The sequence below is a fragment of the Rhinopithecus bieti genome, unplaced genomic scaffold, assembly GCF_001698545.2.
Source record: "Rhinopithecus bieti isolate Rb0 unplaced genomic scaffold, ASM169854v2 scaffold_5626, whole genome shotgun sequence".
In the NCBI taxonomy this organism is placed as follows: domain Eukaryota; kingdom Metazoa; phylum Chordata; class Mammalia; order Primates; family Cercopithecidae; genus Rhinopithecus; species Rhinopithecus bieti.
This window is the reverse complement of record NW_016805666.1, coordinates 8162737-8184538: the sequence shown is the minus strand read 5'-3', so window position 1 is coordinate 8184538 and position 21802 is coordinate 8162737. Positions and strand designations below refer to the sequence as shown.

Sequence of the window (21802 nt, the reverse complement as noted above, 5' to 3'; positions counted from 1 at the left end):
TGGGGCTGGTCCGGTCGCGAGGGAGGCCGCGGAGGAGGCGGCGCGGCGGCGGCCAGTGAGCGGCCCCGGTGAGCGGGGCGAGGGGCGGGTGGGCGGCGGCCACGGGGGAAGTCGAGGCGGCGAATGGTGGTGTCGGGGCGGCGGGTACCGGGCGAGGTCGCAGCCAGCCTTCTCGGGCCGGAGTTGGGCATCGCGGGGACTTGGAGTGTCGGGGACAGGTGAGGCCAAGGGCAGGAGCCCACGCGGTGGGCGAAGGCCTGGGGGGGACGCGCCGCCTGCCGGGGCGAGCGTGGGGGCCGGGCGCGGGCTGGTTGGTAGTCAGCCCTTCGGAAAGACCTGGGGGAGGTGGAGGTCCTGCGGGCAGAGGCGGTAGGGGTGCTGGCAGGGCCCTCGATGGGTCTGTGCGGGACCCTAGCTCGTCCTCTGCCGTGGAGTGTGGAGCTGCTTGCCATCTCCGCATTTTACAAATAACATGAGTGAATCCCGTGGGGGAAAAGTGCCTTCGGACTTCCCTGAGGCCTCCCATTCGGACTCTATGGCAGTGCGGACTAGAAAAACCCAGGGCCCTTTCCCCTAGCAGTGTTCTCGTGGCTACTCTCGTTATGGCCTGTCTCTCCATTCCCTTCACAAAGTCAGGTTCTGGTGGAAGTATGACCTCTAGCTTTTTTGGGGAGGTGAGGGGTAGGGATGAAGGGGAGAGAATCGGGTTGGGATTGGCAGGAACTCAGCTGGGGGCTTCCCGGTTTGGAAAAAAGCTTTGTGACAGGTGTTTATTGTCCCCTCTTCCCATAGATCTGACAGACATCCCTGAATCTTGGTGTTTGGACATAGAAGGTATGAATCACATAATTAACCGCTTTTAATCATCAGTGTCTTAGAGCTATATTTAGTGGTTACATTAGTGCAAAATGAATGGGTATGGAGTCGTACCCCTAGAAACAGACTTGTGTTCCTCTACACTATTCTAACTAAATGAATAGCACATACCTGGGTATGTCTTGGCTATTTTAGATCTATGAGGCAGGAAGTTAGAATTTAAAGAATCTCAGAAATGCAGGGACTTGAAAAATTATTGCAAAATAAAGCCTTTTAAAAGTTTCGTTGCTAAAATGAAAGTGTTTCGATGTGATTCCTTTGAAGGGTGAGTACATCATGAACAGTGCTCTATCTTTGCTTAGAACGCAGCCTCTTTACCAGGCACGTGTAGTAATTTTGTTTCACTGGAATATATGTGGCATTCTTTTCGCTAGAGGTTTGTTGCTTTGCTGAATAGACTGCAGTTGCCAAAAATCAATGTGTGTGGGCATCTCATGCTGGTTTGCAACCCCCTTTAAGGCAAATCAGTGCTTGGAAGTTGTTCGAAATAGTAAACCTATTATTAATGATTGTTGTAGAACATAACTTTTGCTACTATCTTTGATTTGCATTATCGTACTATTAGATCAGGCAGAGAGTGAAATAGTTAAGTGAGATTTTTGAGCCTTGTTAGAACAACAATGCCTGGCTTTGGTCAGGGGATTGGGTGGGAAGAGTGACACTATTTGGTTGCTTTAAATTTTTTTTTGTTTTTTGAGATGGCATCTTGCTCTGTTACCCAGGCTGGAGTGCAGTGGTGTGAACTCAGCTCACTGTAACCTCTGCCTCCTGGGTTCAAGTGATTCTTCTGCCACAGCCTCCCAAGTAGCTGGGATTACAGGTATGTGCCACCACACCCAGCTAATTTTTTGTATTTTTGGTAGAAACAGGGTTTCACCATGTTGGCCAGGCTGGTCTCGAACTACTGACTTCTGGTGATCCTCTTGCCTAGGCCTCCCAAAGTGCTAGTGTTACAGGCGTGAGCCACCGAGCTTGGTGGTTGCTTTACTTTAAAAGTGGTACAGTTAAATACAAAATATTAAGTAGCAGTTGATCTTGAAAGTAAAATTGACAAGCTTCAAGTTGATGCAGTGTTCAGATTGTTGTAGGAAGGCCCATTTCTCCTTCCTTCCTTTCCCTCTTCTTCTCTTTTCTTTTGCTTCCTTTCTTTCCTTTTCGTTTTTTTCTCTCTGTCTCTTTCTTTCCTTTTTTCTGATGGGGTCTCACTCTGTTACCCAGGCTCGAGTGCAGTGGTACGATCCTGGCTCACTGCAGCCTTACTTCTCAGGCTCAAGTGATCCTCCTGCCAGCCTCCCAAGTAGGTGGGACTACAAGCGCAAGCCACCATGCCCGGCTCGTTTTTTAAATTTTTTGTAGAGATGGGTTCTCGCTTTGTTGCTGGGGCTGATGTTGAGCTCTTAGTCTCAAGTGATTCTCCCGTCTTGGCCTCCTGAAGTGCTGGGATTATAGGCATGAGCCACCGTACCTGCCCTAGGGGACATTTTGTTCAGGTCACCTGAGTAAGCTTTTTAGAGGGACCTTTGGTAATTAAAATTCTGATTTACAACTGGTTTCAGATAAATAGGATAAATTCCTACATAGGTAGGAAACCAGTTTCATGGAATTTGGAACAAAACTCTGTATACCTGAAGGTCTAAACGGTGTCTTATGAGGAGTTTTCTAAACGGTATCTTATGAGATACTAGAGCTAAAATACTTCTGCTGGTTTCGTTAGATCTTTTTTTTTTCTGGAGATGGAGTCTTGCTCTGTCACCCAGGCTGTAGTGCAATGGCATGATCTCAGCTCACAGTACCCCCCGCCTCCCGGGTACAAGCGATTCTCATGCCTCAGCCTCCCGAGTAGCTGGGATTACAGGCACCCACTATCCTGCCCGGCTAATTTTTGTATTTTTAGTAGAGACAGGGTTTCACCATATTGGCCAGGCTAGCCTTGAACTCCTGACCTCAGGTGATTCACCCACCTCGGCCTCCCAAAGTGCTGGAATTACAGGTGTGAGCCACTGCGCCCAGCCTGGTTTAGTTAGATCTTGATAGTTACCTCATTTAGGTAATAGCAGTTTCCCATCTATGTCATATGTTAAGTGTGGATTCTTGTGTGGATAAGAAGTGTGTATTGGCAACTATAGCATGTTGTAGTGGAAAGAGCATGGACTTGGAAATCAGACCGGAGTTTGACTTCTGATTTTCTTAGCTAGCAATTCGAGTTTGACCAATGCTAATAGTTATTGAATGAGCTTACTATATAGTAGGCTCTGAATTAAACACCTTACATAAATTATTTCACTTCAACTCCATTTTATAGATGAGGAAACTGAGGTTCAGAGATGTTATGTTGCCCAGTAACGTACAACTAACCTCTAAACCCAGAGACAGAAACCTTTATGTTAAGCACATTAACATGGAGCTAGGTTTCTGTCTGTCTTCAGAGTCGCTTATACTGTAAGTTGCTTAACTTCTATCATTTTTTTTTTTTTTATTAACAAAGAAGAATACTGATACCTGAAAGCGTTGAGGATTAGTTGAGACCATATGTAAAGAAAGGAGCACTCTTCCTGGCACATAATGGTTTCTTTCCTTCTTCCGTTCCATATACTGAATCAGACTATGCTTGCATAACGCAGTGGTTTTGTAACTACTGTGAATATGAGGTTTTAGAATATGAATATGCTTTATTCCTAAGATAAATAGTAATCTTAGGAGATAGGCACTAGATCATATTACTATAGATATACAACCTACTCAGTGGTCAAACTCATGAGAATGAGCAGTGATGGGGACACCCTGTGGAACTTTGTCTTTATTCTGTCTTTTTTCTCAGTCTGAGTGATGGTGGAAATAAGAACTTCATACTTGTGAATGACAGCAAAGTGGATTATAATTTCGAAAATCTTGAAGACAGAAATAGGATTTCAAAATGAGCTTGATAATGTGGTTTATCCAAAGTGGATTCTGTGTGCTGTATATTTGGTGACCTAAACTAACTATGTAAGTATCAAGTGGGAGACCTTATATTTGAATGGATGATAAATGGAATAGGAGTTGGCAGCTTATCACCTATCAAAGAAAACAGTTAAAACATTTCACAGTTGTGTGCTAAAAGAAGGTGATCTAGTGTCTGATACCTGTTAAGATGTCATTTCTGATGTATCACCAGAATCTTAGTGATGAAATGTATTCTGAATATGCCATATCTCATCTGGATCTAAGAGGTAGCTGATGGGATTTAGCCTTGGTTTTGGAACATAGTTTTTGTGAAAATGAAGCTAATTTGCCTGTGGAGAGAGTAAATCTGTAGTCATCAAAACCATGTTGAGTTTTTTTTGATATAGGGTCTTGCTCTGTCTCCCAGGCTGGAGTGCAGTGGTTCTGTCGTGGCTCACTGCAGCCTTGACCTTCTGGGCTCAAGCAGTCCTCCCACCTCAGCTTCCAGGGTATCTGGGACCACAGGTGTGTACCAGTACACTGAGCTTTCTTTTTTTTTTTTTTTTTTTTTGTAGGGGTGGATTTTCACCATATTGCGTAGGCTGGTCTCAAACTCCTCAACTCAAGCAGTTCGCCTGCCTTGGCCTCCCAGAGTGTTAGGGTTACAAGCATTAATCACTACAACCCATCCTTTTTTTTTTTTTTCCTAGAGAAAGAGTCTTGCTCTGTCACTCAGGCTAGAGTGTAGTGCGCCATAATCATGGCGCACTGCAGCCTCAACTTCCTGGCCTCAGGCAACCCACCTGCTGGGACAACAGGTGTGTGCCATCGTGTCTGGCTAATTTAAAAAAAAATTTTTTTTTTTTTTTTTTTAAACAGAGTCTCGTACTGTTGTCCAGGCTGGAGCGCAGTGGCAAGATCTCTGCTCACTGCAACCTCCACCTCCCGGGTTCAAGCGATTCTGCTGCCTCAGCTTCCCGAGTAGCTGGGATTACAGGTGCCCACTACCATGCCTGGCTAATTTTTTGTATCGCTAGTGGAGACAGGGTTTCACCATGTTGGCCAGTCTGGTCTTGAACTCCTGACCTTCGTGATCCGCCCGCCTCGGCCTTCCAGAGTGCTGGGATTACAGGTGTGAGCCACCACGCCCGGCCTTTAAAATTTTTTTGTAGAGATGAGTATCTCAGTTTGTTGCCCAGGCTTGTCTCAGAACTCCTGGCCTCAAGCGATCCTCATGCCTCAGCCTCCCAAAGTGTTGGAATTACAGACATGAGGCACCTCGCCCAGCCAAAACCGTGTTCTAATTAACCTCTTACGTTCAGATAGCATGCAAGAAGCAAGGAGATTGTTAGGTTCTTGTTTGAGTTTTGTCGATCATCATATTTTGAGAGTAGAGAAATAAAGAGAGGTTCAGATTTCTGGCACATAATTTTGATTAAGATTTAGGTTTAAAAAAATGAAAAAGTTCTGGGCTCAAACTAGTCTGTAGAAAAGTAGATATAAGATAGAAGAAGGTCCTGAAGTTAATCAGTTATCACTAGATAACTAGTGATTGTAAAAGGAGTTAAAACCATTTGTGTTAGTAGGTTATGCACAGTGACTCGTCTCAGTGCTTTGGGAGGCCAAGGCAGGAGGATGGCTTGAGGGCAGGAGTTTGAGACCAGCCTGAGTGACAAAGCGAGACTTTGTCTTAAAACAGAACCAAAAATAATTTGTATTAGTAGGGTAAAAAATAGAGGTAAAATGAGATGACATGAGTAAATGCTAATTGGAAAAAATGATTACTGTTATGATAGTTTAAAAAATGACTTAATGGGCCGGGCGCGGTGGCTCATGCCTGTAATCCCAGCACTTTTGGAGGCCTAGGCGGGCGGATCACAAGGTCAGGAGATCGAGACCACAGTGAAACCTCGTCTCTACTAAATATACAAAAAATTAGCTGGACGTGGTGGCGGGTGCCTGTAGTCCCAGCTACTCAGGAGGCTGAGGCAGGAGAATGGCGTGAACCTGGGAGGCGGAGCTTGCAGTGAACCGAGATCGCGCCACTGCACTCCAGCCGGGGCAACAGAGCGAGACTCTGTCTCAAAAAAAAAAAAAATGACTTAATGGTAATCAGTAAGAAGGGAGAAAAATGGAATAAAGGAGAGAACTGTCCAAATAAATTTCTGATACTGAGGAAAGTTGTTTGAGGATGGGGATTGCTGAAAAGTTTCCATAAAACGGTTCTCTAGAGGGAACTATGCCAATACCATATCTGTTAACATCTTAGACCCGCAGGGCCGTATTGGAGCCTTTGCTGGAGTCTGAGATGGTAGAACATTAACTCAAATAGTAAAACGTCAAGACCACGAAATTAATCTCTTAATCAGAATTTTGTCTTTTTTGTTGATTCTTACGCTTACTCCCTGTGGATCTTGGTTTTAAATGATCAACTGACACTCAGAGACTAGTTAGATAAGAAATTAAATTTCCAGAAAAAGTGAGTTAACTATGTAAAGTAGAATTTCCTAGTTACGTGGTCTGGAAATTGCTGATGTCTGTAGAATCTTTCTCAAGTTTTAAGTAAAAATACTTGTAACTGATGTTGGATGGTAAGGTGAAAGATGGTTCTAGCTCAGTGAGTTTTTCTTATTTTTTTCACAAAGGAGTTGAACATTGAAATAAAGAGATGTGAGACTGGAAAATAATGCGGAGAGATCATGGATTATTTAGATTAGTTCCTTTTTACAGAAGAGGAAAGTGAAGTAAGTGACAGCGTAAAGGATGTGGGGTGAGAACCTCAGATCCTTGCTCTACCTGGGGTGTTCCTTTCACCCTTGCTTTAATTTTGTACTCTGTAGTAATGGCACATCTCAAAACTCTGGCATTTTTTTTTTTTTCCAGTGAGAGCCAACTAATTTTAAGGGTTGCCTTTGCTTGCTTGACAGACTTCTTAAAACAAACTATATTTAGTTTGTTTAAAATGAGTCATGGAATTGCTCCCACATACGTGTCTAAGGGTGGCTTCTTTATAGCATCCCTGTGCTGTTTTTTTTTTTCCCCTTTTGTGAAAGAGGATGAAATATATTTTAGTTATTTACTTTGATATAAAAGACAAGTGTTTTAGGTCCTGATTTTTTTCTGATTGATCTAAAGTGAAATAAATAAATTCACTTCACTGAATAAAGTGAAGCCACCGTTCATGGGGCCTTTGGGCCTAAATTCTCAGATAAAATCCTGTGACGTCAAAATTACTCTTGGAAAAGTCTTTTAAAAGGCACCAGTTTGAAAACTGGTTGGAAACTGAGAGTCTGTCTTTGAATTCCAGCTGCCAGTTTTCCTGTAGTTTTATAGAGGTCCCTTTTTGGTGAGCTGGAATCCTCATCAGCTATGTGAGACCTGTTTTGACAGGTGAATGGGTCTTTAGATTGACTGAGCATAGCAGATTTGTAGTCTTCATTTCATGCTCAGTCTGGGACAGGGATGTAAAGGAAGGCATACTATCATCATTATTTGAATTATTTTTCTCTGTTGCTTCTCCCCAGAGTATAAGTAGTTGAATTGGTTTAATTAATTAGTGCATATATGAGATGACTCCACAGTGTGAATAATGGAGAAATAACTTAGGTATTTATGAACGTCTGCTATCTCCCTAAGGTTATGCCACAAAAAAATCTAGTATAATTAAAAGGCTAGGTAATAAAGTTGAAAATATTAGGAGATTATTGGTACTTTCTGTCATTCTGAGGGGATACTCAACTACTTTGAGTGTTTTTTTTTTTTTTTTTTAAAGAATAAACGTTTTCCTTACTGCTAGCAAGATCTGCATTGTTTTAAAGGAGCTATAAAAATTGTTAATGGATTCCACAAAATTTAAAGTATCTGAACTTAAATATTACTCTGGGGATAGCACAGTAAGAAAATGTGAGTGTGTAAAAACATGATGGTGGCTAAAAACTGAACAGTCTCATGTCCTGGGAGAGGGCATGGTGTATTGGATAAAAATGTGGGCTTCACAGCCATAGTGATTTTGAATTACAGCTCTGTCACATACCAGTCTTGTAGTCCGGATTAAGTAAGTCACTGAACCTCTGTGAGCTTTTTTATTTGCCAGATAGAGGTGATAAAGGGTACCTTAGAGAATTGTAAGGATATGAATCTGAGTGAAGGGTAACTTATTATTTGTTAGCTTAGTAACATTGAAGAGATTCAAAACAAGTCAGATGTGTGTGCTTTTTGGTTTTTTGTTAACTGGAAAAGCAGGCAATAATGTTGTATTCAGGCTTTTTATGTCGAAAACACTCCGTGATTTTTTATCTTTAGTTGCAACATCCTCAAAAGCCCAAGATGTTAACCTCATGTATCTCCCATATACATTTTATGTATATTTTAGTTTTTCACTTTGTGTCTCTGGTATGTTTGCAGTCTGCTTTCTCTCCCATCTTCTATGTTACTGTTACCCGGTGTCTCTATCTCTGACCACATTATAAAATTTAAATCTATCTGTAATTATGTTTATTTTATAGGACTTCATATGCCTTATTTTCATTTAAAAATTCTGATTAGTCAAATATTTCTACTTTTTTTTAAAGAAGACTTTGAATTATATTTCAATTTTGTGACCTTTAGATTTCTTTAAACATGGAATCCTAGTCACTTGTTCCTTATATAAAGATTTTTCATTCATGTCTAGATCATGCCTTAGCTTCTTAAGCCACCAGTTTTCTAAGCTTATTTACAATTTTCATCTGTAGTTTCCTTGTTTCTCCTTTTTTTAATGTTTGTTTCTTATTTTCCTAAGCACAAAAGATAGAAACCTATTGAATGCTAATTATAATAAGTAGATTAGTATACTAAGTAAAATGTAAAGTACAACAGGCAAATGACATAATTTTGTCTGTAGCACTTACTTATTTGAAAGACTAGACTAACCTAGCAAACTCTTAGTTGAAATATTTAATGGGTCTTTTTGATATGAAAATGTACTTTTCATAGTTGTCAGCACTGCCTTAGAGTTCGTTGAAGAATAATTTTAAGCTAACCCATGGTTTTCTGTTCAGTGTTTGGTGAAAAGAATAGAATAAACTCCTTAATTTAGTCAGATTCAGAAGCATCTTAAAGAGTACCCCCTCCCCCAATCCTTTCTCATCTCTGGTGCAGCCCATAGTGAATCACCATTCTTCATGTTCCCTTAATAGTTGTGGCAATGATAAGTTATTGTACTGCATAAGAGTTGTGATTTTATAGGTAGCAAGGAATGGGGCTTGGTTAGGGCCTCTTGGTTACGCCCTTAGGACTGAGTTGATACATCTAACTATTCAATAGTGTTTTAGTTCCTGTACATGCCAAACACAGGGCTGGATGCTGGGGAGACATCAATGAATGAGTTCTGCTCTGTCACACATACACACTCCAGCAGGTGAACACTGTGCTGTTGCACTGCACAAGTCCAGAGGATACCATTCACGTTGTATTCTTTAGGAATGTGGCTCCTTGGCCTGGCCTAGGATCTCTTTCAGGTGAGAAAAGTTCAGAATCTCCATCACCTACAAGATAATCTCTATTGTTTATTATGTCTAACAAGACCCTTGCTTATAATCTGATCCTGTCCTGTCTTTCTAAACTTCCATTTGTAGTTATTCCTCAAAGGCCATCACCCTGTGTGCTCCAGTCAGTTTAAATAACTTGTGTTCCTGGCATTTTTTAGGATCTCTCACTATAGTACTTCTGCATATGGCGGTTCCCCTGCTTAGGTTTCATCTCTCTATTTTTTCCCCTCATATTTTTCCTCTTACTGCTTGTTTGCTTGATCAGCTTTACATCCTTCAGGTCTTAGATCAAGGGATAGTTTTTTTTTGAAGTCTTTTCTGTTCTTGGTTCTCCTCTCTTTCTCCCTGCTGCCATTGCTCACCATGTTGTTTGATATTTGTTTGCTTACTTATTTGTCTAGCCTACTAGATGTGATTCCTTAAGGTTAGAAATTTAATCTTGTAAGCTCCAGCATTTAGACCACTAGTTGGTACATGGTAGGCGATACCATTCTAACAAATGACTTTTTATGAAATCAAATTGGCAATAAACCAGAATGATTATTGCTGGAAATGCTAATTTAACATTTACAGATTTATTTGAAATGTTAGGATACTTGACAACATCTTGGTTTTCTGATTTAATTTACTATTTTCTAGTCAAGCAGTAGTTGGGGTTAGATTTCAGGGAACTGCTTGGCTAGAGTGAAGACACTGTTTTAAGTTCATTGGTGAACATGTTGGTGAGAACTTTCTGTCTGCTGAGGAATTAACCGTAAGTGGTCTTAAACTAAAACAAATACACAGAGGTATTCAACCCAAGAAAATGGATGATCTGTAGGATTGTAGCGCTGGCCCCAGCTCTGTGTCTACCTGTAGCACTCATTGCAGCTAATCTGTAGGAATGAATGAAGTGAAGTGGAAACACTTCTGGGAGGCACAGTCAGGAAGAGACTCCTAGACTCTTCTGGGCCAGCCTTTCTGTGCGATAGAGTGTCCACTCCCCATATTCTCTCCATACTTCTTTTAAAATTTTGTTTCTTAGTGATCCATCTTAGGTTAACAGCTATGAGAAGCTGTCACTAATTTATGTATTAACTTCTGAACAGAAGGATCCTGGTTAAGAGGGTTGATCTGAAGAACATAGTGCTGTGGTGGAGGTTGTGTAGAGTTCCATGAGATCACTAAGGGACCTGAGAACACAGGATATTGGGAGAACTGGGAAAGGGGAATAGGGATGAGATGCGGGAGCATGCCAAAGACAAAATTACTTTGTCGTCAAATTTTGCCCGGAAAAAGAAGAGGGATTCAACCCCTACTTCGCCCAGTCTTGCCCTGTCTCCTTTATTCAGCTGCACTGCTGGATGCTTGCCTGGTTCCCAGCCTTTGAGGTTTTTAGTCTGTAAGTTCAATATTGTTGGACAAGTGCTCTGATACCTGCAGAGGTGGGAGAAAGGTGGAGGCAGTCCTCTGCTAGGAGGTGGAAGGGACAATCAAAGCTTAGTAGCCTGAGCTGGTCCTGGAAGAGCAAGTAGGAGCTCTTTAGCCAGACTAAGAGAAGGGCATTCTGGGCAGAAGGAATATTCTATATAAAGAATTGGAGTCAGGGAACAGTTACAGAGTGTGTTCTAAATGAGTGACGTGGAAGGTTTGTAAGGGGCGAATGATAACCATTGATGAATGGCAGATGGTGTTGACAACTAGGCAGGGCCAGAGTCTGTAGGATCTTACATGTCTTGCAATCAGTTTTGACTTTGACCTTGAAACCCAGTTGGGGCTCCCTTCCACCGCAGTTCCTCATGGTAGGGAAATACATCATGTTGTGTGTTGTAAGACTTCAAAACCTTGCTAGTGAGAGGCCTGCTTAATATTGTTTAATCTAGTTCAACTTAATTTTTTTGAACAAACAAAAAACTTACTTTAAAGGTACTCTTTTAGCAGTTTGGGAATTGCTACTACAGACAATGGGAAGCTACTGAAATTTTACGGAGAGAGAGAAATGGTCATATCTGGCTGCATACAGACTTGAATGAGGGAGATGAGGGCTCAGGACCTGAATCAAGGCAAAGCTGATGGAGATAGGCATGGTGAGGTGGATTTGAGAAGGGTAGTCATGATAAGATGAGTGTCCGGTTGGATATAGAAGGTGTGAGATAGGAAGAGTTCAAAGGTGACTTCTAAATTCCTGGCTTGGCTTTTTAGGAAAATCATGCTTATTAAAGGAGTAGGGGGAATCGGTGGTGGCTGGGTGGTGGGGCAGATTTTTTGGGAGAAAGAGAAAATGAACCTATTGAATTTGAGCTGTCTGCAAACATGTAGTTGAATCTGTGGGTCTGAAGCACATGAGAGATCAGTGCTGAAAATGAATTGGTAGTTGCCATCGAGATAGTCCAGTAGTGCCACCTCGATGAGATTGTTACAAAGAGAAGAGCCTGAGGAATATTAATAATGAAGAAGTGGGCAGAGGAAATGGAGGCTTGGTAACCTGGCTACCCGCCCAGCAACCCAAGCTAGTGTAATGTGAACTGCAGCACAGCAGAGTTGTAGGAGGTAAAATGGGCATTTGTGGGCTATCTTAGGAACCTAGACACTATTTTCTTTATGGAGAAATGTATTTCAAATACATTTGGAGCAAGAATTGGTTTTTAAATGAATTTTGTTGTTTGAAAGATGGTGCTGCCTCCATGTCATTCCTTGATTTGTTGGGGAGGCTTTTTCCTGTAAAGTCACCCATGCTTGACTTTCTGGGGAAAATGAAAAATACTAATCTTGATTAAGTGAAGATGATTTTTTCCTGGTTTTGAAAGACAGTATTCTGGTAAGTAGATACATAATGCCCATGAAAGTGTTGTGTAAACTAAATATTCCCATACAGATGTCACTATTATGGTTGTTATAGTACCTAAATACATTGATTGTGGGGGGGGGGGGGTGGTGTGTTTTGAATCCTGAATAGTGGCATACAGGACAATTATAAGAGGTTAGAAAGGTAACATTTTTCTGATGGTTGTACCACGAATAAGGTAATTAACTTCTTCAATAGTAACTTATATTAGTGTATTTTTGAAATATTTATTGGATGTAAATGTTATGGGCTTTGTATTGTCTGTGCTGAGTTAGCATGGGTGGGTTTCACATTAGACAAAGGACTCAAGTAGAAAAACCCACATTCATGTAACTTAAAGTTGACCCAAGTACCTATGAGTTACAGTTATAGATTTGCAGGATTGTACTTTTTGTACAAAATAACTTCCTAGTGATTTTGTGCTTCTTTGTGGTTGGATTTTCAAATCAGAATCTGGAAGAGTGAAATGTGAGTCATTCCGTAGTATAGATCATGAGGAAAACTAATTTTGCTTTGTTTCAAATTGTAGAGTAATTCTGAAGTGAACCATACAGAAGTAATGAAAAAAATTATTTTGGGGTTTGCTATTAATAAGAAAAAACAAACTTTTCTGAGGTTTATATGTATCTCTTTAACACACTGAAGACTTGGAAGTATAACCTCTGGAAAATTTTCTTCTACTCTTCTTTTTTTCTTCCCTAGTCTTCCCTATTCCTATATTATTCCCTAGCCTCCTCTTTTTCTCATCCTACCTTTTCCTCTCCATTGTGCTGCTCTATTTCAGCATCTTTCTATGCAGAATGTTACTTTTTGTTTTATTATGCAACTACAGTGTAATCTTTTCAAATACTTTCATTAGTAATTTAAACTCAATATAGTCTTAGCAACAGTGCACATTACTTAGCTGAAATGGTCACAGTCTGAGTAGTGTGGCCAGTTTGAAGCATGAATGTACAGTGACTGCATCACAGCAGTCACTCGCCGGCAGCAGCTGTAAGGTTTCATCTCAGCAGTGTCTTGATTTCAGCTATATGGTAAAATGAGAATTCGTGAATGTTTAAATTTCAAAGACCATCTTTAAATTGATGACTGAAATGTCAGCAGTTACTTGAGATTTTCATTAATAGCATTACAGTTTCAAATGAATAGTTGTTAATTTGCATTATAATGGAATACATACATAAATTTACATATTACTCAACAAAACCCTTTACCTTAACTCTGAACTTAAAAGTATAATTTTTAGTTTGGGGAAATTAGGCTCATTTGTCCGTTTGGTTTGTTTACACAAGCTGTTAATGAAACTCTTGATTTGTCAATTCCTATTATATTAAATACCCATGCCGCACAATTTCTTTTCTGCGTATTTTAACATACTCCGATTTCCAGCAGCTTAGGAGGCCAAGGTGGGAGGATCCCTTGAGCCCAGGTGTTGGAGACCAGCCTGGCAAGATGAAGAGACCTCATCTTTATGGGGGAATTGGGGGAATTAGTTAGGTGTGGTGGCTCAGGCCCGCAGCCCCTTCCTGCTCAAGGGAACATCCCTTGAGCTCAGGAGTCGAGGTTATGGTCAGCTGTGACGGTCCCACTGTCTTCCAACCTGGGTGACAGAGTGAGACCCCATCTCTTAAAACCCAAAAAACTCTTTTATTTGTTCTAATGTTTTTGCTTTAAATATGTACTATCACCCCCCAAAGGAAAGACAGCACAAAACTTTTATACTCTACTTCGTAAGTCTAAAGATGCAGAGGAATTTGGAGAAACTGTTAATGGTACCCTCTGCCTTGCAATATGAGATGATGTTAACAGTTTGGTGTATATCTTACACCTTTCTCTTTGGTCTTTTAAACACGCATATCCAAAGAGTTATTTGGTTGCTATAAAAATAATGTATTAGACATACTCCTTTTTTCCTGTTTTTATATATTATGTAGATCTATCTTGGTCTCTACACATAGATTTAACTCATTCTCCTTAATTCCATAAATTATTCATCTGTCCTTCTATTGATGGACGTTCAGGCAGGTTCTAGGATTTTTCCCCCTGCTGCTAACATTGCTGCAGTATATGTGTTTTGTACCTATGTACCTGTATATATATGTCATAGATTTTAAAAACTGGGATTGTTGGATCAAAGTATGTAGGTTTTAAATTTAAATATCTTCTGAGATGAGACTGGCACGTTCAGAGTGGTATGGCCGTAGACAAAATTTAAATGTCTTGTCAGCTGGTTTTTTAAAAAGGTAGTACAGATTCACTCCTAAGACCAATATATAAGGTTGCTCCTTGTCAGGTTTTGTGTGTGTGTGTGTGTGTGTTTTCCCACCAGTTTAATGGGCAAATAATATCTTACAACTTAATTTTGCACTTTAAATACATTGTCTTGTTCTGTAATAGGTTCATTTGCTCTTTGTTACTGTTCTCTCCCTTGCTTTACAACTTTGTAAGATCCCTAAATTCTAGTTTTTTTAGACTAGAATCTAAAGGGAGTGTTAATATAGCTGCCTCTGTCCTCCCCATTATCATTTGTTTTGTGTTTTTTTGCGTATCTTAAGTTTTTGTTGAGACACATGAATGCAGGGCATCTTTTACAAAGGCAATTCCTGCTTTCCATGCCACGATCTCCGCTGGTACTAAAATAAAAATATTCTCATTAAAATTTCAACTTTCATTTTAGATTCAGGGAACCTGTGCAGGTTTGTTACATGGATGATATTGTGTGATGCCAAGGTTTGGGGTATCATTAATCCCATCAACCAGGTAGTAAGCACCCTAGCCCCACCCCTTCCTTCATCTAGTCTTCCGCGGTGTCCATTCTTCCCCATCTTTATGTCTGTGTATATCCAATGTTTAGATCCCACTTATAAGTGAGAACATGTAGTATTTGGTTTTGTGTTTCTGCATTAATTTGAATGCTTAAGATAATGGCCTCCAGCTGCATCCATGTTGCTGCAAAGGACATAATTTTATTTTTTTATGGCTGCATAGTATTCCATAGTGTATATGTGCCACATTTTCTTTAGGCAATTCACTGTTGATGAACACCTAGGTTGATTCCATGTTTTTGCTATTGTGAATAGTGCTGTGATGAACATATGAGTGCATGTGTCTTTTGTAGAACGATTTATTTTCCTTTGGATATATACCTAGTAATGGGATTGCTGGGTCGAATAGTAGTTCTATTTTTAGTTCTTTGAGATAATTTCTCATCTTTAATCATTCTTGATCACGTTGGGTAACTGCAACAGTTCTGTTTATTAAGTCTTGTTGTAACTCAGCCTTTTTTCCTTCCTAATGTTGGAACATCCCCTAGTGGTGAAAGAGTGTACCAGCAGGCCATATACAAAGGCTATGTATGCTTGTGTAGCTCCAAACCTTTTTGATTGATATTTATTACAGAAATTATTCCACCTGCCTTGTTTTACTGGAGAAGAAATTGAGACCAGCGTGAAGGAACTTGCATCATAGTTCATAGTTCATGTTGAGTTAATTGTTATTTAAGGAAAAGTTAAGGTTGACTTGTGTGTTTTTTTTTTTTTTTTGGCTACTGTGCAACAAAACTTTTATTAACATTTTGAGCAGGTTTAGCTATCCCTGAAACTGGTCATTTCTAAATTTAAATTGGGGCAAATGGCTGCGGTGCAGAGTTAATGCCGTTATTGGGCACTGTGAATAGGAGACTGAAGAACTGACAGCCATTCCTCAGGTGGAGTCCAGGTGCAGGGTTGACTCTGGATGTTGTAATCAGAAAGAGTGTGATCTTCCAGCTGGTTGCCTGCAGAAATGAGCCTCTTCTGGTCAGGGGGCATACTTTCTGTACCCTGAATCTTGGCCTTTACATTCTCAGTGGTGTCACTGGGCTCCTCCTCCAGGGTGATGGTCAAGGTCTTCACAAAGATTTGCATTTTGACCTGTTAGTGAATTCAGAGATACTACAAATTGCGAGTCACCTCCAGCCACCTGAAAGCCACTACACTGTTGCTCGACGAAGCCAGCCACTGAATCTAAAGTTGACTCTTGTTTTGTGCTCTTTTCATTTATTTTTGTTTGTTTTGAGGATGAAGTTGTAAATCCTACTGTTATAATGTAGTAAAGAACCTGGCATAAGATGCACACTGAATTCTTAGGGGAATTAGTTTGATAAAAATAACTGAGGGCTGGGTGTGGTGGCTCACGCCTGTAATCCCAGCACTTTGGGAGGCCGAGGTGGGCAGATTGCTTGAGTCCAGGAGTTTGAGACCATCCTGGGCAACATAGTGAAATCCCATCTCTATAAAAACACAACAAATTGGCTGGGCATGATGGTACACACCTGTGGTCCCAGCTACTGAGGAGGCTGAGGCAATAAGATTGCTTGAACCCGGAAGGCGGAGTTGCAGTCAGCTAAGGTTGTGCCACTGCATTCCAGCCTAGGAGACAGAGCAAGATGCTGTCTCAACATTTTTGTTTTTTTTTTTTTTCAATTTGCTGTTACTTAAAAGCTGTATTATGGGCACATGCTTTTTCAGCTAGGCCAAAATGTAGAGGAGGTAGAACTAAATCTAATTAATAGAAATATACTTGTTAAGGAGGCGTCAGAATGATAACTTTCTCTTGTCTGGGGTAAGATGCAGTCAAAGAGAATGGTCTGATAGAGCACCATGATGTATTTTTTTTTTTTGAGACGGAGTCTCGCTCTGTCGCCCGGGCTGGAGTGCAGTGGCCGGATCTCAGCTCACTGCAAGCTCCGCCTCCCGGGTTTATGCCATTCTCCTGCCTCAGCCTCCGAGTAGCTGGGACTACAGGCGCCCGCCACCTCGCCCGGCTAGTTTTTTGTATTTTTTAGTAGAGACGGGGTTTCACCGTGTTAGCCAGGATGGTCTCGATCTCCTGACCTCGTGATCTGCCCGTCTCGGCCTCCCAAAGTGCTGGGATTACAGGCTTGAGCCACCGCGCCCGGCCGATGTATTTCAAAGGTTCCTGCAGGTTGAGACCCAGGCTTGGCCTTGCATTGTAGAATTAGAAGTTTAGGCGTATATTCAATCAACTATTCCGTTTTCCTTCTGGAAGGCATTCAAAAGGCACTGATGTCTCTTCCTCACACCCACCCAGCCCAGAGGTAGCTATTGTCACCAATTTATTGATGTATTCGCCTTTTTGATGATCTCAGGGGTAGGTGCCAGTTTTCTCTCTAAGCCATTTTGCTTCTGCCAGTTTTGAATATTCAGTCTGGGACTTACCACTGTTTCCTATTGCCTGCTGCAGCATTTTTCATCATAGATAGTAGTAATGTTTTGAAATCTATCTAGCAACCATGAGAGTCGTATAATTCTTAAGCTTGAATGTGGAATTTTAAAGTTACAGACTTGAAAACAATTTAGGGAAAAGTATGAAAGTTTTAATAACACAGTAGTAGCTTGAATAATTGAAATAGAAAATCTCTCAATGATGTAAGTGGACATTTTGAGAATGCAAACTGTTTTATTACATTGCATATAAATGATATTTTGCATATTTTCTTATGTCATAAAGAGAGAGTAAAATACACACATCATTTGTCAGTCCAAAGGTAACTTACCCCTTTTGCCAAATACTATACAATTAGACAAAACTCTGTGGGATTTCTTTGAATAAAAGGGTTGATTTTGTGTTTTAAATAGTGTGTATAATAAAAGTAATAAAGTACCTATCCTGGAATGAATGGTATAGTGTAGGCCAAACTCTTCTTCATACTGATCCAAGTATAAGTAATTAGGTTATCTTTCCTAATTAAAACTTATTTTGTTACAGCTATCACATTGTTTTGTAACATACAAAAAAGTATAATTATACAAAGACTCCACTTTACAAATGTAAATACAGTCTTGGTTTGGTGTATGTTGGATACAATGGTCTTCCTTAAGCCTAAACACAGAAACAAAAGCATATTATAAGAGAAAGTCCAAGATGGGAAGTGATAAAGTGGGTATTGAGTAGAGCTTTGTTAAAATTTAGCTGGTATCCTTGTAAAATTTCCACGTATTCATTAAATTATATTATGTCATTCTTATTTTAGGAGCTGACTTGAAGTTTTAAGTTTTGCCCTCATAAAGAATTGCCACAATTTGGTTATTATAGTTGGATGATTCTGATTTTGAAAATTCTTTTATATATATTTGTATAGGTATTAAAATTGAAATTGTTTAGTGAGTAGAGTTAGGACTTTAAATGTATTGGGGCATATTTTATTTCAACAGCAAAAGTAGAACTGATTTTGAACTGTACAAGGTTATCTTCTCATTTGCCGTAAATTTTACAAGTTTGAAAATAAAATAATATTTAGAATGCTAGCTGTGCTGTTTATATTTCANGTTTTGAATATTCAGTCTGGGACTTACCACTGTTTCCTATTGCCTGCTGCAGCATTTTTCATCATAGATAGTAGTAATGTTTTGAAATCTATCTAGCAACCATGAGAGTCGTATAATTCTTAAGCTTGAATGTGGAATTTTAAAGTTACAGACTTGAAAACAATTTAGGGAAAAGTATGAAAGTTTTAATAACACAGTAGTAGCTTGAATAATTGAAATAGAAAATCTCTCAATGATGTAAGTGGACATTTTGAGAATGCAAACTGTTTTATTACATTGCATATAAATGATATTTTGCATATTTTCTTATGTCATAAAGAGAGAGTAAAATACACACATCATTTGTCAGTCCAAAGGTAACTTACCCCTTTTTGCCAAATACTATACAATTAGACAAAACTCTGTGGGATTTCTTTGAATAAAAGGGTTGATTTTGTGTTTTAAATAGTGTGTATAATAAAAGTAATAAAGTACCTATCCTGGAATGAATGGTATAGTGTAGGCCAAACTCTTCTTCATACTGATCCAAGTATAAGTAATTAGGTTATCTTTCCTAATTAAAACTTATTTTGTTACAGCTATCACATTGTTTTGTAACATACAAAAAAGTATAATTATACAAAGACTCCACTTTACAAATGTAAATACAGTCTTGGTTTGGTGTATGTTGGATACAATGGTCTTCCTTAAGCCTAAACACAGAAACAAAAGCATATTATAAGAGAAAGTCCAAGATGGGAAGTGATAAAGTGGGTATTGAGTAGAGCTTTGTTAAAATTTAGCTGGTATCCTTGTAAAATTTCCACGTATTCATTAAATTATATTATGTCATTCTTATTTTTAGGAGCTGACTTGAAGTTTTAAGTTTTGCCCTCATAAAGAATTGCCACAATTTGGTTATTATAGTTGGATGATTCTGATTTTTGAAAAATTCTTTTTATATATATTTGTATAGGTATTAAAATTGAAATTGTTTAGTGAGTAGAGTTAGGACTTTAAATGTATTGGGGCATATTTTATTTCAACAGCAAAAAGTAGAACTGATTTTGAACTGTACAAGGTTATCTTCTCATTTGCCGTAAATTTTACAAGTTTGAAAATAAAATAATATTTAGAATGCTAGCTGTGCTGTTTATATTTCAAGATCATTAAAGCACTCTTGGCTTGTGTGGTCTTTAAAGATGGGTTTATCAAATCTTTATTTAACATTGGTAGGTATGTTTAATTCTCAGAAAAAAAAATCTAGGACTACAAAACAAAGCAGGGTAATTCCTTCTCTCATTCAGCAGTACAAGGTGTCACAGAAGTCTCAGTGAAGTTTTAATTTTTAAAACTCCAGAATTATATATGTTATAAACTTAAACACCATTGAGAAATTCAGTTACTTGAATTTCTTTTATACTTACTTATTTTTGTGAATTTTTTTTTTTTTAGACAGAGTCTCACTCTGTTCCCCAGGCTGGAGTGCAGTGTGATCTCTGCTCATTGCAACCCTCCGCCTCCCGGGTTCAAGCAGTTCTCTTGCCTCAGCCTCCCTAATAACTAGGATTACAGATGTACACCACCACACCTGGCTGATTTTTGTATTTTTAGTAGACATGGGTTTCACCATGTTGGCCAGACTGGTCTCGAACTTCTGGCCTCATGTGATCCTCCTGCCTTGGCCTCTCAAAGTGCTGGGATTATATGCGTGAGCCACTGCACCTAGCTGTGAATTTTGAATAATGCATTTTTTTGGTGTGTGTGTGTGTGATGGAGTCTTGCTCTGTCATGCTGGCTAGAGTGCAGTGGTGCAGTCTTGGCTCACTGCAACCTCCACCTCCCAGGTTCAAACAGTTCTCCTGCCTCAGCCTCCTGGGTAGCCAGGATTACAGGCGCATGCTACCTTGCCTGGCTCATTTTTGGATTTTTAGTAGAGATGGGGTTTCACCATGTTGGCCACGCTGGTCTCAAACTCCTGACCTCAGGCATTCCGCCTGCCTCGGTGAAGAATGCGTTTTTAATTTTAGTTTTTTACTTCAGTACTGCTGAAGATGGCAAATACTGACTGAAGGAAAAAAATTAAGTTAAAAATGTGTTACTCAAAATTGCTTTGCTTGAACTTTTACTTGATTACAGGTCATTCTTTAAATCACTTTGTGAAATTACCTACTTTGGAATTGTAGGCACATAAATAGACTATCCTTAAAAAAATTCAACACTGTCCACCCTCACTATTATAATATTGTTACAGCTCATGAGAAACTCAGGTTTGAAGCAAAGATGTCTTTGAGGTTTGGAGATTTCTGTGTCTGAAAACAACTCATCTTGTTTTAAGGAAAGAAATCTGACTAACTTGTGGCATAGTATAGGATAAATATTATACTTTAATTGTTTGTAGTAATTACATAATGTGAAAAAATAGTAAACTTTCAAAAATTAGCGTATCTAATTTAGTGAGTTTTTTTCCAGTAGCTTCACTTTGTCCCATACTGCTTTTCTTTTCTTTTCTTTTTTTTTTTTTAGACTCGCACAGCAAATCAAGTTTATTATAAATTCAAGGAAGGGTTTGGTTAAGCACAATAGCCTATAAGCTCCTTGCTATTCAGATAACATCAAGACTCAGGCGTGCACTGTGGAATGGGAACTTCGGTGAGCTAACTAGCTAGGATTCATTCAAATAATAGGAGCTCTACCAGTGACAGATGGCAGAAGGGCACATCTTCTGAAAACTTACTAAAAATTGGTGAATTACAAAATTCTAAATTTTAATATCTTCATCATTTTGAAAGCAGTTCAGACAGAACCAAAACAGAAATATTTGGCATAAAATTGTAAATTTTTGTGCTTAGTATTATTTTTATTCTTAAGAGCCAGCTTCTGAAAGCCGCCTAATGTCAGGAATTGGGAAGAGTGATGACACAGTGCTATTGGTGAGAAAATCCCTTCAGTTTGTTTTCTCTGACGTAGAATTTGACTTGATTAAAACCATGGCTCCAGCAGTCTGCAGAAGTTATACTTCTGTAAGTAATGGGTTTATCAGTTTGGTATTCATGCTTCAAATGTCTAATTAGATATATAGTAGAATTGTATTTAATATATATTTTTTATCTTGATAAGCAGTGTATTTTAAATATGTTTATGTGGTTTTTTTTATCCTCTTGGAGTCGTTGAAATAATCAGGGCTTTTACTTATGTACATTTAAAATTTAAATATGTTTATAACATACATATGTTATAAATGTAAGAGCTGTTGGAATTGTCACATTGGAGTTGACTAAAAGTTTATGTGAAAAGTGAATTTTTGGGTAATTTCCTTTGAAGTATATAATGTACTCAAAGTG

General features: G+C 39.3%; 1 protein-coding gene across 8 annotated transcripts in view; it reads left to right on the top strand.

The window, feature by feature from the left end:
* Positions 1-21802, top strand: part of ATP13A3 (ATPase 13A3) — an 87023-nt gene continuing 65221 nt past the window's right edge. For 3 of the 8 annotated variants that reach the window (XM_017873467.1, XM_017873468.1, XM_017873462.1), the window contains exons 1-2: positions 1-68; positions 793-834. The gene's annotated coding sequence lies outside the window, so the exon portion shown is untranslated. The other 5 variants (XM_017873464.1, XM_017873465.1, XM_017873463.1 and 2 more) reach the window with 5 other exon arrangements.